Source organism: Pygocentrus nattereri, chromosome 12 (genome assembly GCF_015220715.1).
Source record: "Pygocentrus nattereri isolate fPygNat1 chromosome 12, fPygNat1.pri, whole genome shotgun sequence".
NCBI lineage: Eukaryota > Metazoa > Chordata > Actinopteri > Characiformes > Serrasalmidae > Pygocentrus > Pygocentrus nattereri.
Genome location: NC_051222.1, coordinates 39,957,392 through 39,974,900, shown reverse-complemented (window position 1 = coordinate 39,974,900; position 17,509 = coordinate 39,957,392). Strand labels below are relative to the sequence as shown.

The 17,509-nt window shown below is 39.8% G+C and overlaps 1 protein-coding gene and 1 long non-coding RNA gene across 2 annotated transcripts in view; one reads left to right on the top strand and one right to left on the bottom strand.

Annotated features, from left to right (window-relative positions):
- sp6 (Sp6 transcription factor) overlaps window positions 1-17,509 on the top strand; it is a 50,961-nt gene that overhangs the window by 29,564 nt on the left and 3,888 nt on the right. The gene's annotated exons all lie outside the window — the stretch shown is intronic.
- Window positions 11,692-16,318, bottom strand: LOC119264798. Its single transcript, XR_005131227.1, has 3 exons — window positions 16,126-16,318; window positions 12,306-12,381; window positions 11,692-11,988 (listed from the first exon to the last, which is right to left on the bottom strand). It is a non-coding gene; the product is annotated as an uncharacterized LOC119264798 (long non-coding RNA).

Sequence of the window (17,509 nt, the reverse complement as noted above, 5' to 3'; positions counted from 1 at the left end):
ATAGAAAGAAATTCAGAGATACAGAGAGATATAAACACACAGTCACAGAGATACAGACACACAGAGATTCAGAGATACAGACACACAGAGATTCAGAGATACAGACACACAGAGATTCAGAGATACAGACACACAGAGATTCAGAGAAACAGACACACAGAGACTCAGAGATACAGACACACAGATATTCAAAGATACAGACACACATAGATTCAGAGAAACAGACACACAGATTCAGAGATACAGACACACAGAGACTCAGAGAAACAGACACACAGATATTCAGAGATACAGACACACAGAGATCTAGACAGACAGAGACTCAGAGATACAGACACAGAGATTCAGACATACAAAGAAATTCAGAGATACAGAGAGATATAAACACACAGTCACAGAGATACAGACACACAGAGATTCAGAGATACAGACAGATATTCAGAGATACAGACACACAGAGATTCAGAGATACAGACACACAGAGATTCAGAGATACAGACACACAGAGATTCAGAGAAACAGACACACAGATTCAGAGATACAGACACACAGATATTCAGAGATACAGACACACAGATATTCAGAGATACAGACACACAGAGATTCAGAGATACAGACACAGAGATTCAGAGATACAGACACACAGATATTCAGAGATACAGACACACAGAGATTGAGATACAGACACACAGAGATTCAGAGATACAGACACACAGACATTCAGAGAAACAGACACACAGATTCAGAGATACAGACACACAGATATTCAGAGATACAGACACACAGAGATCTAGACAGACAGAGACTCAGAGATACAGACACAGAGATTCAGACATACAAAGAAATTCAGAGATACAGAGAGATATAAACACACAGTCACAGAGATACAGACACACAGAGATTCAGAGATAGACACACAGATATTCAGAGATACAGACACACAGAGATTCAGAGATACAGACACACAGAGATTCAGAGAAACAGACACACAGATTCAGAGATACAGACACACAGATATTCAGAGATACAGACACACAGATCTAGACAGACAGAGACTCAGAGATACAGACACAGAGATTCAGACATACAAAGAAATTCAGAGATACAGAGAGATATAAACACACAGTCACAGAGATACAGACACACAGATATTCAGAGATACAGACACACAGATCTAGACAGACAGAGACTCAGAGATACAGACACAGAGATTCAGACATACAAAGAAATTCAGAGATACTGAGAGATATAAACACACAGTCAGTGAGATACAGACACACAGAGAATCAGAGATACAGACAAACAGATATTCAAAGATACAGACACAGAGATTCAGAGATACAGACACACAGAGATTCAGAGATACAGACACACAGAGATTCAGAGAAACAGGCACACAGATTCAGAGATACAGACACACAGATATTCAGAGATACAGACACACAGAGATCTAAACAGACAGAGACTCAGAGATACAGACACAGAGATTCAGACATACAAAGAAATTCAGAGATACAGAGAGATATAAACACACAGTCACAGAGATACAGACACACAGAGATTCAGAGATACAGACACACAGAAATTCAGAGAAACAGACACACAGAGATTCAGAGAAACAGACACACAGATTCAGAGATACAGACAGACAGAGATTCAGTGAATCAGACACACAGAGACTCAGAGATACAGACACACAGAGATTCAGAGATACAGACACACAGAGATTCAGAGATACAGACACACAGATATTCAGAGATACAGACACACAGAGATTCAGAGTAACAGACACACAGATTCAGAGATACAGACACACAGATATTCAGAGATACAGACACAGAGATTGAGATACAGACACACAGATATTCAGAGATACAGACACACAGAGACTCAGAGATACAGACACACAGATTCAGACATACAGACACACAGATATTCAGAGATACCGACACACAGATTCAGAGATACAGACACACAGAGATTCAGAGATACAGACACACAGATTCAGAGATACAGACACACAGAGATTCAGAGATACAGACACACAGATATTCAGAGAAACAGACACACAGATTCAGAGATACAGACACACAGAGATTCAGAGATACAGACACACAGATATTCAAAGATACAGACACACAGAGATTCAGAGATACAGACACACAGAGATTCAGAGATACAGACACACAGAGATTCATAGATACAGAGAGATATTCAGAGATACAGACACACAGATTCAGAGATACAGACACACAGATATTCAGAGATACAGACACACAGAGACTCAGAGATACAGACACACAGAGACTCAGAGATACAGACATACAGAGATTCAGAGATACAGACACACAGACATTCGGAGATACAGACACACAGATATTCAGAGATACAGACACATAGAGATTCAGAGAAACAGACACACAGATTCAGAGATACAGACACACAGAGACTCAGAGAAACAGACACACAGAGATCTAGACAGACAGAGACTCAGAGATACAGACACAGAGATTCAGACATACAAAGAAATTCAGAGATACAGAGAGATATAAACACACAGTCACAGAGATACAGACACACAGAGATTCAGAGATACAGACACACAGACATTCAGAGATACAGACACACAGAGATTCAGAGATACAGACACACAGAGATTCAGAGAAACAGACACACAGATTCAGAGATACAGACACACAGATATTCAGAGATACAGACACACAGATCTAGACAGACAGAGACTCAGAGATACAGACATAGAGATTCAGACATACAAAGAAATTCAGAGATACAGAGAGATATAAACACACAGTCACAGAGGTACAGACACACAGAGATTCAGAGATACAGACACACAGAGATTCAGAGATACAGACACAGAGATTCAGAGATACAGACACACAGAGATTCAGAGAAACAGACACACAGATATTCAGAGATACAGACACACAGAGATCTAGACAGACAGAGACTCAGAGATACAGACACAGAGATTCAGACATACAAAGAAATTCAGAGATACAGAGAGATATAAACACACAGTCACAGAGATACAGACACAGAGATTCAGAGATACAGACAGATATTCAGAGATACAGACACACAGAGATTCAGAGATACAGACACACAGAGATTCAGAGATACAGACACACAGAGATTCAGAGAAACAGACACACAGATTCAGAGATACAGACACACAGATATTCAGAGATACAGACATACAGAGATCTAGACAGACAGAGACTCAGAGATACAGACACAGAGATTCAGAGAAACAGACACACAGAGATTCAGAGATACAGACACACAGAGATTCAGTGAAACAGACACACAGAGACTCAGAGATACAGACACACAGAGATTCAGAGATACAGGCACACAGAGATTCAGAGATACAGACACACAGAGATTCAGAGATACAGACACACAGAGATTCAGAGATACAGACACACAGATTCAGAGATACAGACACACAGAGTCTCAGAGATACAGACACACAGAGACCCAGAGATACAGACGCACAGAGATTCAGAGATACAGACACACAGAGATTCAGAGATACAGACACAGATATTCAGAGATACAGACACACAGAGATTCAGAGAAACAGACACACAGATTCCGAGATACAGACACACAGAGACTCAGAGATACAGACACACAGATATTCAGAGATACAGACACACATAGATTCAGAGAAACAGACACACAGTTTCAGAGATACAGACACACAGAGACTCAGAGAAACAAACACACAGATATTCAGAGATACAGACACACAGAGATTCAGAGATACAGACACACAGAGATTCAGAGATACAGACACACAGAGATTCAGAGAAACAGACACACAGATTCAGAGACACAGACACACAGATATTCAGAGATACAGACACACAGATCTAGACAGACAGAGACTCAGAGATACAGACACAGAGATTCAGACATACAAAGAAATTCAGAGATACAGAGAGATATAAACACACAGTCACAGATTGACAGACACACAGAGATTCAGAGATACAGACACACAGAGATTCAGAGATACAGACAGATATTCAGAGATACAGACACACAGAGATTCAGAGATACAGACACACAGAGATTCAGAGAAACAGACACACAGATTCAGAGATACAGACACACAGATATTCAGAGATACAGACACACAGAGATCTAGACAGACAGAGACTCAGAGATACAGACACAGAGATTCAGACATACAAAGAAATTCAGAGATAAAGAGAGATATAAACACACAGTCACAGAGATACAGACACACAGAGATTCAGAGATACAGACACAGATATTCAGAGATACAGACACACAGAGATTCAGAGAAACAGATACACAGATTCAGAGATACAGACACACAGAGACTCAGAGATACAGACACACAGATATTCAGAGATACAGACACACATAGATTCAGAGAAACAGACACACAGATTCAGAGAAACAGACACACAGAGACTCAGAGAAACAAACACATAGATATTCAGAGATACAGACACACAGACATTCAGAGATACAGACACACAGAGATTCAGAGATACAGACACACAGAGATTCAGAGAAACAGACACACAGATTCAGAGATACAGACACACAGATATTCAGAGATACAGACACACAGATCTAGACAGACAGAGACTCAGAGATACAGACACAGAGATTCAGACATACAAAGAAATTCAGAGATACAGAGAGATATAAACACAGAGTCACAGAGATACAGACACAGAGATTCAGAGATACAGAAAGATATTCAGAGATACAGACACACAGAGATTCAGAGATACAGACACACAGAGATTCAGAGAAACAGACACACAGATTCAGAGATACAGACACACAGATATTCAGAGATACAGACATACAGAGATCTAGACAGACAGAGACTCAGAGATACAGACACACAGAGATTCAGAGATACAGGCACACAGAGATTCAGAGATACAGACACACAGAGATTCAGAGATACAGACACACAGAGATTCAGAGATACAGACACACAGATTCAGAGATACAGACACACAGAGACTCAGAGATACAGACACACAGAGACCCAGAGATACAGACGCACAGAGACTCAGAGATACAGACACACAGAGATTCAGAGATACAGACACACAGAGATTCAGAGATACAGACACAGATATTCAGAGATACAGACACACAGAGACTCAGAGATACAGACACACAGAGACCCAGAGATACAGACGCACAGAGACTCAGAGATACAGACACACAGAGATTCAGAGATACAGACACACAGAGATTCAGAGATACAGACACAGATATTCAGAGATACAGACACACAGAGATTCAGAGATACAGACACACAGAGATTCAGAGATACAGACACACAGAGATTCAGAGATACAGACACACAGATTCAGAGATACAGACACACAGAGACTCAGAGATACAGACACACAGAGACCCAGAGATACAGACGCACAGAGACTCAGAGATACAGACACACAGAGATTCAGAGATACAGACACACAGAGATTCAGAGATACAGACACAGATATTCAGAGATACAGACACACATAGATTCAGAGAAACAGACACACAGATTCAGAGATACAGACACACAGAGACTCAGAGAAACAAACACACAGATATTCAGAGATACAGACACACAGAGATCTAGACAGACAGAGACTCAGAGATACAGACACAGAGATTCAGACATACAAAGAAATTCAGAGATACAGAGAGATATAAACACACAGTCACAGATTGACAGACACACAGAGATTCAGAGATACAGACACACAGAGATTCAGAGATACAGACAGATATTCAGAGATACAGACACACAGAGATTCAGAGATACAGACACACAGAGATTCAGAGAAACAGACACACAGATTCAGAGATACAGACACACAGATATTCAGAGATACAGACACACAGAGATTCAGAGATACAGACACAGATATTCAGAGATACAGACACACAGAGATTCAGAGAAACAGACACACAGATTCAGAGATACAGACACACATAGATTCAGAGATACAGACACACAGATATTCAGAGATACAGACACACATAGATTCAGAGATACAGACACACAGAGACTCAGAGATACAGACACACAGAGACCCAGAGATACAGACGCACAGAGACTCAGAGATACAGACACACAGAGATTCAGAGATACAGACACACAGAGATTCAGAGATACAGACACAGATATTCAGAGATACAGACACACAGAGATTCAGAGAAACAGACACTCAGATTCAGAGATACAGACACACAGAGACTCAGAGATACAGACACACAGATATTCAGAGATACAGACACACATAGATTCAGAGAAACAGACACACAGATTCAGAGATACAGACACACAGAGACTCAGAGAAACAAACACACAGATATTCAGAGATACAGACACACAGAGATCTAGACAGACAGAGACTCAGAGATACAGACACAGAGATTCAGACATACAAAGAAATTCAGAGATACAGAGAGATATAAACACACAGTCACAGATTGACAGACACACAGAGATTCAGAGATACAGACACACAGAGATTCAGAGATACAGACAGATATTCAGAGATACAGACACACAGAGATTCAGAGATACAGAAACACAGAGATTCAGAGAAACAGACACACAGATTCAGAGATACAGACACACAGATATTCAGAGATACAGACACACAGAGATTCAGAGATACAGACACAGATATTCAGAGATACAGACACACAGAGATTCAGAGAAACAGACACACAGAGACTCAGAGATACAGACACACAGAGATTCAGAGATACAGACACACAGAGATTCAGAGATACAGACACAGAGATTCAGAGATACAGACAGATATTCAGAGATACAGACACACAGAGATTCAGAGATACAGAAACACAGAGATTCAGAGAAACAGACACACAGATTCAGAGATACAGACACACAGATATTCAGAGATACAGACACACATAGATTCAGAGATACAGACACACAGAGACTCAGAGATACAGACACACAGAGACCTAGAGATACAGACGCACAGAGACTCAGAGATACAGACACACAGAGATTCAGAGATACAGACACACAGAGATTCAGAGATACAGACACAGATATTCAGAGATACAGACACACAGAGATTCAGAGAAACAGACACACAGATTCAGAGATACAGACACACAGAGACTCAGAGATACAGACACACAGATATTCAGAGATACAGACACACATAGATTCAGAGAAACAGACACACAGATTCAGAGATACAGACACACAGAGACTCAGAGAAACAAACACACAGATATTCAGAGATACAGACACACAGAGATCTAGACAGACAGAGACTCAGAGATACAGACACAGAGATTCAGACATACAAAGAAATTCAGAGATACAGAGAGATATAAACACACAGTCACAGATTGACAGACACACAGAGATTCAGAGATACAGACACACAGAGATTCAGAGATACAGACAGATATTCAGAGATACAGACACACAGAGATTCAGAGATACAGAAACACAGAGATTCAGAGAAACAGACACACAGATTCAGAGATACAGACACACAGATATTCAGAGATACAGACACACAGAGATTCAGAGATACAGACACAGATATTCAGAGATACAGACACACAGAGATTCAGAGAAACAGACACACAGATTCAGAGATACAGACACACAGAGACTCAGAGATACAGACACACAGATATTCAGAGATACAGACACACATAGATTCAGAGAAACAGACACACAGATTCAGAGATACAGACACACAGAGACTCAGAGAAACAAACACACAGATATTCAGAGATACAGACACACAGAGATCTAGACAGACAGAGACTCAGAGATACAGACACAGAGATTCAGACATACAACGAAATTCAGAGATACAGAGAGATATAAACGCACAGTCACAGATTGACAGACACACAGAGATTCAGAGATACAGACACACAGAGATTCAGAGATACAGACAGATATTCAGAGATACAGACACACAGAGATTCAGAGATACAGACACACAGAGATTCAGAGATACAGACACACAGAGACCCAGAGATACAGACGCACAGAGACTCAGAGATACAGACACACAGAGATTCAGAGATACAGACACACAGAGATTCAGAGATACAGACACAGATATTCAGAGATACAGACACACAGAGATTCAGAGAAACAGACACACAGATTCAGAGATACAGACACACAGAGACTCAGAGATACAGACACACAGATATTCAGAGATACAGACACACATAGATTCAGAGAAACAGACACACAGATTCAGAGATACAGACACACAGAGACTCAGAGAAACAAACACACAGATATTCATAGATACAGACACACTGAGATCTAGACAGACAGAGACTCAGAGATACAGACACAGAGATTCAGACATACAAAGAAATTCAGAGATACAGAGAGATATAAACACACAGTCACAGATTGACAGACACACAGAGATTCAGAGATACAGACACACAGAGATTCAGAGATACAGACAGATATTCAGAGATACAGACACACAGAGATTCAGAGATACAGACACACAGAGATTCAGAGAAACAGACACACAGATTCAGAGATACAGACACACAGATATTCAGAGATACAGACACACAGAGATCTAGACAGACAGAGACTCAGAGATACAGACACAGAGATTCAGACATACAAAGAAATTCAGAGATACAGAGAGATATAAACACACAGTCACAGAGATACAGACACACAGAGATTCAGAGATACAGACACACAGAGATTCAGAGAAACACACACAGAGATTCAGAGAAACAGACACACAGAGATTCAGAGATACAGACACACAGAGATTCAGTGAAACAGACACACAGAGACTCAGAGATACAGACACACAGAGATTCAGAGATACAGGCACACAGAGATTCAGAGATACAGACACACAGATATTCAGAGATACAGACACACAGAGATTCAGAGAAACAGACACACAGATTCAGAGATACAGACACACAGACATTCAGAGATACAGACACACAGATATTCAGAGATACAGACACACAGAGATTCAGAGATACAGACACACAGATATTCAGAGATACAGACACACAGAGACTCAGAGATACAGACACACAGATTCAGAGATACAGACACACAGAGATTCAGAGATACAGACACACAGAGACTCAGAGATACAGACACACAGAGACTCAGAGATACAGACACACAGAGATTCAGAGATGCAGACACACAGATATTCAGAGAAACAGACACACAGATTCAGAGATACAGACACACAGATATTCAGAGATACAGACACACAGAGATTCAGAGATACAGACACACAGAGATTCATAGATACAGACACACAGATATTCAGAGATACAGACACACAGATTCAGAGATACAGACACACAGAGACTCAGAAATACAGACACACAGAGACTCAGAGATACAGACACACAGAGATTCATAGATACAGACACACAGATATTCAGAGATACAGACACACAGAGATTCAGAGAAACAGACACACAGATTCAGAGATACAGACACACAGAGACTCAGAGATACAGACACACAGATATTCAGAGATACAGACACACATAGATTCAGAGAAACAAACACACAGATTCAGAGATACAGACACAGAGATTCAGAGATACAGACACACAGATATTCAGAGATACAGACACACAGAGATTCAGAGAAACAGACACACAGATTCAGAGATACAGACACACAGAGATTCAGAGATAGACACACAGATATTCAGAGATACAGACACACAGAGATTCAGAGAAACAGACACACATATTCAGAGATACAGACACACAGAGATTCAGAGATACAGACACACAGAGATACAGACACACAGATATTCAGAGATACAGACACACAGAGATTCAGAGATACAGACACACAGAGATTCAGAGAAACAGACACACAGATTCAGAGATACAGACACACAGACACTCAGAGAAACAGACACACAGAGATCTAGACAGACAGAGACTCAGAGATACAGACACAGAGATTCAGACGTTCAAAGAAATTCAGAGATACAGAGAGATATAAACACACAGTCACAGAGATACAGACACACAGAGATTCAGAGATACAGACAAACAGAAATACAGAGATACAGATTCAGAGATACAGACACACAGAAATACAGAGATACAGACACACAGAGATACAGACACAGAGATTCAGAGATACACACAGATGCAGATAGACTGATAGAAAGAACCAGACAAGATATACAAGCAGTCACAGACTCTATTCTGCCAGACTGTCGCCAGCCTCGTGTGATTTTAGTGTGCTAAGTTTTTTAGGGGGCTTATCCTGTGCGCACATGACTGTGTTGTGTCTGTTTCAGAGTAAACATGATCGTTTGATGCTGATAAAGTCATTCAGTATATTTTATCTGGAGCTAGTAACAGACATTAGCATATGTTTGAGCTTGTATGTATAGTTGGGCACAAACTCTTCAGAAGTTCTCCCCAGAGACTTTCACTGATTTTAACACATTATAAACGTCTTTTCTTTTCCAATGTCACTGGACTTAATGGATCCTGTAGAGTACAATATCTAATCTTTCAAAATATATAGTGCATCTTTCTTATAAAGTCTTTTGAAGTTGTTACAGTAATGCTCATTTTCACTAGCATTTTAATAGAATTCACTGAGAAATCAATTCTGAAATCTGTTTTAAAATACAAAAGAAGTTTTTTAAAATTCATTTACAGAAAATGCACCATTTATAATTTATTTACCCCAAACTGTGAACTCCTATCCTGATTTATTATGAATACTGATCCATCATCCATTCCTATGAAATAAGAGATCAGCCTAAATTAAGTTCAGTTTTAATAATCAGAAAGTAAAACATTTCCACTGACGCTCACACGGTGTCGCTGATGGAACAGAACCTTTTGGCCCATTTCTGTTGGTTCAGTCAAGATTCAGTGTCCAGGACGGCTTCACTGCGCAAACCGAGTACAAAAACAACACATGACAGAAAGGAGTTGTGAGATTCGTTCTGACAGAGATGATGTGAAATGTTTTGCCACAACTCATAAATTGTGAGGTGTTGCAGGAAAGCTAATCCACGTCAGCACTGCTGTAATATAAATGTATCATTTATGGAGAATAATCAAACATATTTTCCACATTTTTTGGAATAAACTGAAACATTTGCCATGGACAAATATAGTGGCATCGCACATGCACATATATGACCTGCCCAGGGTGTTTCCTGCCTTTCTCCCAATGACCACTAGGATAGGCTCCAGCTCACCAACCAGGAGAATAAGCAGCTTAGAAAAATTATATATATATATATATATATATATATATATATATATAATATAATATGTGGCTGTTGTTGGACGAAAATCTCCATTTTTCAGTTTTTAACATAATTTGAAAACACCTGTTGTCCTTTACATTTTGTGTAAATTTCATGATGAATAGACCAAAAGAAATAGTCCAAAATTACTTGGACAAAACTCTGGTTCCATTGGCTTACATTAGAGTATGTTTTATCCTTCTCCTGTAAAGTTACCATTTTGGAGATACAATGTTTTGTTCCAACAACAGCAATATGTACAGGCTGAGTCAAAAGTCACAGGACATGTTATATTTTATTTTATTGTTTATTTTATTATGGATTTTTATCTCTGGGGTCTTCTCAAACAAATTGTGTATGCTGAGAAAATGCGCAACAAACACCACCTTTGTTGAGGCTTATATTCACCGTCAGTGACATCTTGATGTTCCACAAAAGTGTCTGAAATCACATGGTCTGGTTGGTTCTTCTGTCACTTCGTAATTAAGTTGGTAGTTCATCTGACATGTAAGACCTTCAGTCCAGCTGCTGAAGTCCTAACTTATGCGTGAGCAGCTCAGCTTTATTTCCCTACAGACCACAGAGAGAACAATCCCGATTGGATGATTTTCCATCAGGATTTTAACCTCAAAACCTGAAATTGAAATTTGAGTGTTACTACAATATTTACAGAGATTAAGTACAACAAACATGACAATTCTATTGAATTAAAATGAACAGATATGTATTTTTTCAGTTTCCAGAAATCATTAGACCTTCTCAGAAGATCTAGAATGCCCTGAGGGTTCCACACAGGCTGTACATATCTGTGTGTGTGATTTATAAAGCAAACAGGTTTAACTGTCTGCCAGAACTCATCTTAACATAGACATACAAATGAAGGCTGGCACCACGCCAACACCTCCCACATAACACACACACACACACACACACACACACACAAACACACACCTGGTGGGCAGGGCCACAGCTGTCATCAGCTCTTCACAGCTGCGAGCCGACCTCTTCCGCCTACCTGCGCTACAACCTATAAACACAAATACACACACATGCTGGTCTCACTGTACTTGTGAGGACTCTTATTAACATCCATTGGCAATTTCAACTAAACTTAAACCTAAACTTAGCTTCAGTAACCAAACATTAACCCCAGGCACATTTTTAAGTGAGGTCCTCACTTATACCAAACCTTCATCTTGTCCTATCACTGTGAGGACCTCACAAAGGTAGTAAGACAAGTACACACTTACACACACACTGTAAGCATTCCTCTCTCTCTCTCTCTCTCTCTCTCTCTCTCTCTCTTTCATTCTGCCGTTTTGTCGGTCGGCCGGTGGGAAGTACCTGGCAGTTTGTTTGTATGTGTTTCGTGTTCAGACTCGTCTTTATGTCTCTCCTCACTTTATGCTTTTTTTTTGGGGGGGGGGCAGGAAGGGGAGGGGGGTGAGAACCACCATCGCCATGGGAACAAGTTTTGAGTGGGACACTACTGTCAGCAAACGTGTGTGTGTGTGTGTGTTTATGTGTTTATGGTTATGGACTTGTGAATATTGGGGTCAAGTCCTGCTCCGCCCATCAGGGGCGACAAAACCAACATCACAGACCTCTGAGGTTGAGCATGATGCTGTTTTTCTCTCTAAAAATGTGATAAACAAGGCAGTTTATCCTCTAAATAAGTTAGAGTAAGTTCTCTCAATTACAAAGATCATCATTAAAGAGACAAAATATAAATATCAATACATTTACGCTACAAACACATGGAGAACATCATGATGATGACTCAGAGGTGCAGTGACGGGCCTAAAGACCAATTCACCAGCATTACCAGCTGTACAGCAGAAACTGTCTCGGAACCAGCTGGTTCTGGGTTTTTGCACTCAGGTGTTTCATTCAGTCTCATTTCCAAGGGTGTATAAAATCATGCAGCCTGCCTGGCTGAGCATGGCTGAGCAGCTGCATGTAAACCTTACATCATCAAGCACAATGGCAAGAGCCACTACACTCTCCTGACCTCATCCTAGATGATCTTGATGAATGTGCAGAAATTCCCACAGTCACTCTCCAAAACTTGTAGACGTTTCCTAGAAGAGTGGAAGACTGTTAGAGCTGAAAAGGAGGTGGGGCCAGGGGGGCAACTCTATGTTAATGCCTATGTAGGGCATCCCAACACTTTCAGAAAATATTTTGCCAAAAATGAATCGATCCTTTACCAGTTGATAAATTATCATTTTAGGTCTCACATTTTCATTCCTTTTCTTTTTACTAAGAAATATTTTTATAATTTGAAGAATAATAAAGTGTGGTTGATGTTTTATCAAATCAACAATGTTTTAATCCAATACCAGTGAGTAGGAAACTAGGGGACCAAAGCCCTCCAGGACTGGGGCTTTATGCTGTTCCTGCACTGTAATTCACTGTTATAATAATACCAATTATAGTGCTGCCACTGTACTATCAATCATAATTACACCACAGGGAATGCCTACATGGTCTACATCTGATATTACAGCTAATTAGATTTTTGACTGCTGACTGAATGTGTTGACCTATTTGAGTTTTTGTTTTATTGAAGATTTAGACTTTAGTGTGTCCAGCACATACGTCATATCATCACAGAGGAATCAGAGAGTCAAGGACAATATTTGGCTCTTAATATTTCCTATATTAAATTGTTCTCAGTCTTTGATAGTTCCTGTTTGATTTGACTTTGATTAACCTGAGGAAGTTTTTGCTACATGTTGCCATCAATACAGATCTAGACCAGCTAAATAAAACGAATAGGCAGGACCATCTGAGGGCCCTTATAAGGAAGGTAACCTCCAAAAGTCCCAGGCTTATTACATACTAAAGCTTATTAGTCAGTAACTACAGGGATTTCAGTGGGTACTGGTTGGATTATTCGTAGATTCGTAGATAGAACTGTGTAATAAAACTTTGGGCCCATCAGTGGGCTCTAGCCAGAGGTTAAAGAACAGAGGGAAACAGATGGAACTTCAGCTCAGTATGAAGTAGACTATGGTTATGACAGCGCTGCTATCTTTAGCTTTGATGGAGCTGGTGTGGAAATGATGGACAGATTCTGCCCATTCAGATCAATTATTAACAACAGAGCATTCTTCGAGAAATGCAACACAGATTGGCTCTCAGCAAAACAAGGACAAAGAAGTTTGAGAAGATCTTCAAATGCAACAATTTATCCCCACAAACAAGGATAAGAATTGTCCAGGCTGTGGTCTTCTCTAAGGTTCTTTATGGATGTGAAAGCTGGTCAAGAAACAAGCAAGACAGGAAAAATATAGATGTCTTTAAACTCTGGTGTTGGTGAAGAATTTTAAGAAAACCTTGGATGGCAAAGAAAACAAATGAATGGATCTTCGACCAATTCAAGCCTGACCTCACAAACCAAGCCCAAAAAACCCAAGTATTCAATTACACCATTGCCATTACACTTAGATAAGTTGAAGATAAATGAAAAAGAGGACGCACAGCTACAAGACAGACGGGGTCCAGCAGAGGAATCATGAACCAGCCTGAAGACCCAAACAGAACACAGGAAATTCTGAAGAAACACTGTCCATATGGTTGCCAGGAGGAGGGACCAATTTGACAGCACTTGACATATGGCTAAGGTTTAAAAACTAATCGGCTCAATTTTAGTTAATTTTATCCCAACCATCCCTCAACTACAGTCCCACAGCCACAGCCCAGCAGTGGAAAAATGCCCCAAACAAAATGAGAAATGAGAAAAATGAGATATTATACATTCTTCAGACTTCCTGGAGTTGACCTGTGAGAACAATTATAGACTCTAATGCTCCCCCATCCCAAACATTCCCACCACACGTTTTATGACATAAAAATTTCCTTACAATATTTACACACAATAACTATACTATGTTTACCTGCCTTGCTTTTTCCACTTTTGAAGAGTGGAAATAATCTGTAATTATATATTAATTATCAAGAATATTCCCAACAGTGGTTTGGAGTGACTGGTAAAGCACAGTACCTGAAGTGAATAAAGAATGTTACGAGGGTTCTCTGCATGCTGCCAATGATTTACTGCTCACAGCAAGTGACCAGTAAGTCATTGATGTAGTGTAGGGGGTAACACCTCTGCCTTCTATGCCAGGAGATCCCCCCTGGGTAACCACCCTACACTACACCAATAAGAATCCTTGGGCAAGACTCCTAACTTCATCTTCCTGAGTAAAATGATCAAATTGTAAGTCGCTCTGGATAACAGTGTCAGCCAAATGCCATAAATGAAAAACAACACTCTCCAAGCTTAAAATCATGTGGTGTCACATTTATCATTTACTGTTCTTTATCAGTAGTTGAAAAAAGTGCTTATGGTTATTTGTGAGCAGCTTTTGTAAATTAATTAACACTTTTATTTTGATGATGCTGTATGTGAGCTTCATAATTCATTAGAATTAGATTAGAAAACAGTGTCAAAATAGAAATATGACATAATAGTTAACTAGACCGTGAGGACAATGTTTCGTTCCACCTCATGTACCACATGTGATGTGAATGGCAATAAAGCCTTATCTTATCTTATCTTATCTTATCTTATCTTATCTTATCTTATCTTATCTTATCTTAATAAAAGAGCCAAACCAGGTTCTGTCCATCCCACCCATGCGGAGAGTGGAGGACAGTTTTGAAGGTTTACTTAACTCTTTAAGGCTGATGATGTTGTATATGACATCAGAGCACTTTGTACATAAAAGAAGTATCTCAGGAATGCTGCAAATTAGAGACTTACTTTTATTTTTTTTTCTGGAAAGGCAGTGTTGTACTGTTCCAGTGGGCACTCCAGTGTGATTATGTCCCCCTTTCAAGAATCCAGACTTGAACTGCACTGACTTTTTTTTTTAAATAAATCTATGATGACAAATTCAATGTCTCCTTATTTATCGGTTTCTCTGTGCTGAAAAGAGTCATTGTTGCTGTGAACATTGCTCTTAGTTATTCACTGATGCCTTGGGTTCAGTCTGTTAACCAATCAGAGGCTCTGTTTCTGACTTATTGACATATCAGAGGCTGTGTTTCTGACTTGTTGACCAATCAGAGGCTGTGTTTCTGACTTGTTGATCAATCAGAGGCTGTGTTTCTGACTTGTTGACCAATCAGAGGCTGTGTTCCTGACTTGTCGTCTAGCCAGAGGCTGTGTTCCTGACTTGTCGTCTAACCAGAGGCTGTGTTTCTGACTTGTTGACCAATCAGAGGCTGTGTTTCTGACTTGTTGACCAATCAGAGGCTGTGTTAGTGACTTGTCATCTAACCAGAGGCTGTGTTCCTGACTTATTGACCAATCAGAGGCTGTGTTTCTGACTTGTCATCTAACCAGAGGCTGTGTTCCTGACATGTTGACCAATCAGAGGCTGTGTTCCTGACTTGTTGACCAATCAGAGGCTGTGTTTCTGACTTGTTGATCAATCAGAGGCTGTGTTTCTGACTTGTCAGCCTGCTCTTATTCACCATCAGTGATGTACATCAAACTTCCAGATGGACTAGAGCTAACCCTAACCCTAACTCATTGTAAATGAGAGCATAATTGGTTCTGTCACATCCTAATTATATTAGTAGTGAATCTAAAGTGTAAGGTCTTCAGTCCAGCTCCTGAAGACTTAACCAACAGAAGAGCTCGCTTAGCTGTATCTGGTAAGATACCACAGAGAGAACAATCCTGATTGGATCATTTTCTGTTGGGCATTTTCAAGAACTGAATCCATTTATTTTCACTCTGAACTTAACAATGAAACGAGTAATGTTGTAAAACTTACAGGTATAAAAGAAACAATTCTATTGAATAAAAATGAATTAAATATTACTGGCATGAAATTTTCAGTTCTCAGAAATGATCAGACCCAGTAAGTTCTCTAGATATAAGATAAGCTTATGGTCAGGGAGTTTCTAACAAAACAACAGAAGCCAGTGTCTCTCGCCTGGTACTGCCAGAGATGGACGATCATTATTCTCTCAGTATTTCGTTAAATTTGGACTTGTTGTACAGCTGCTTGCCAATATTTTATTTCTTTAAATGTAGTTTATAAACTTTGCTTGACTCCCTTCCCCACCACGCAGTGTGACGCTAACAAATGTTGGCATCTGTTAACTGACCAAACAAAATGAACAGTTCCAGTGAT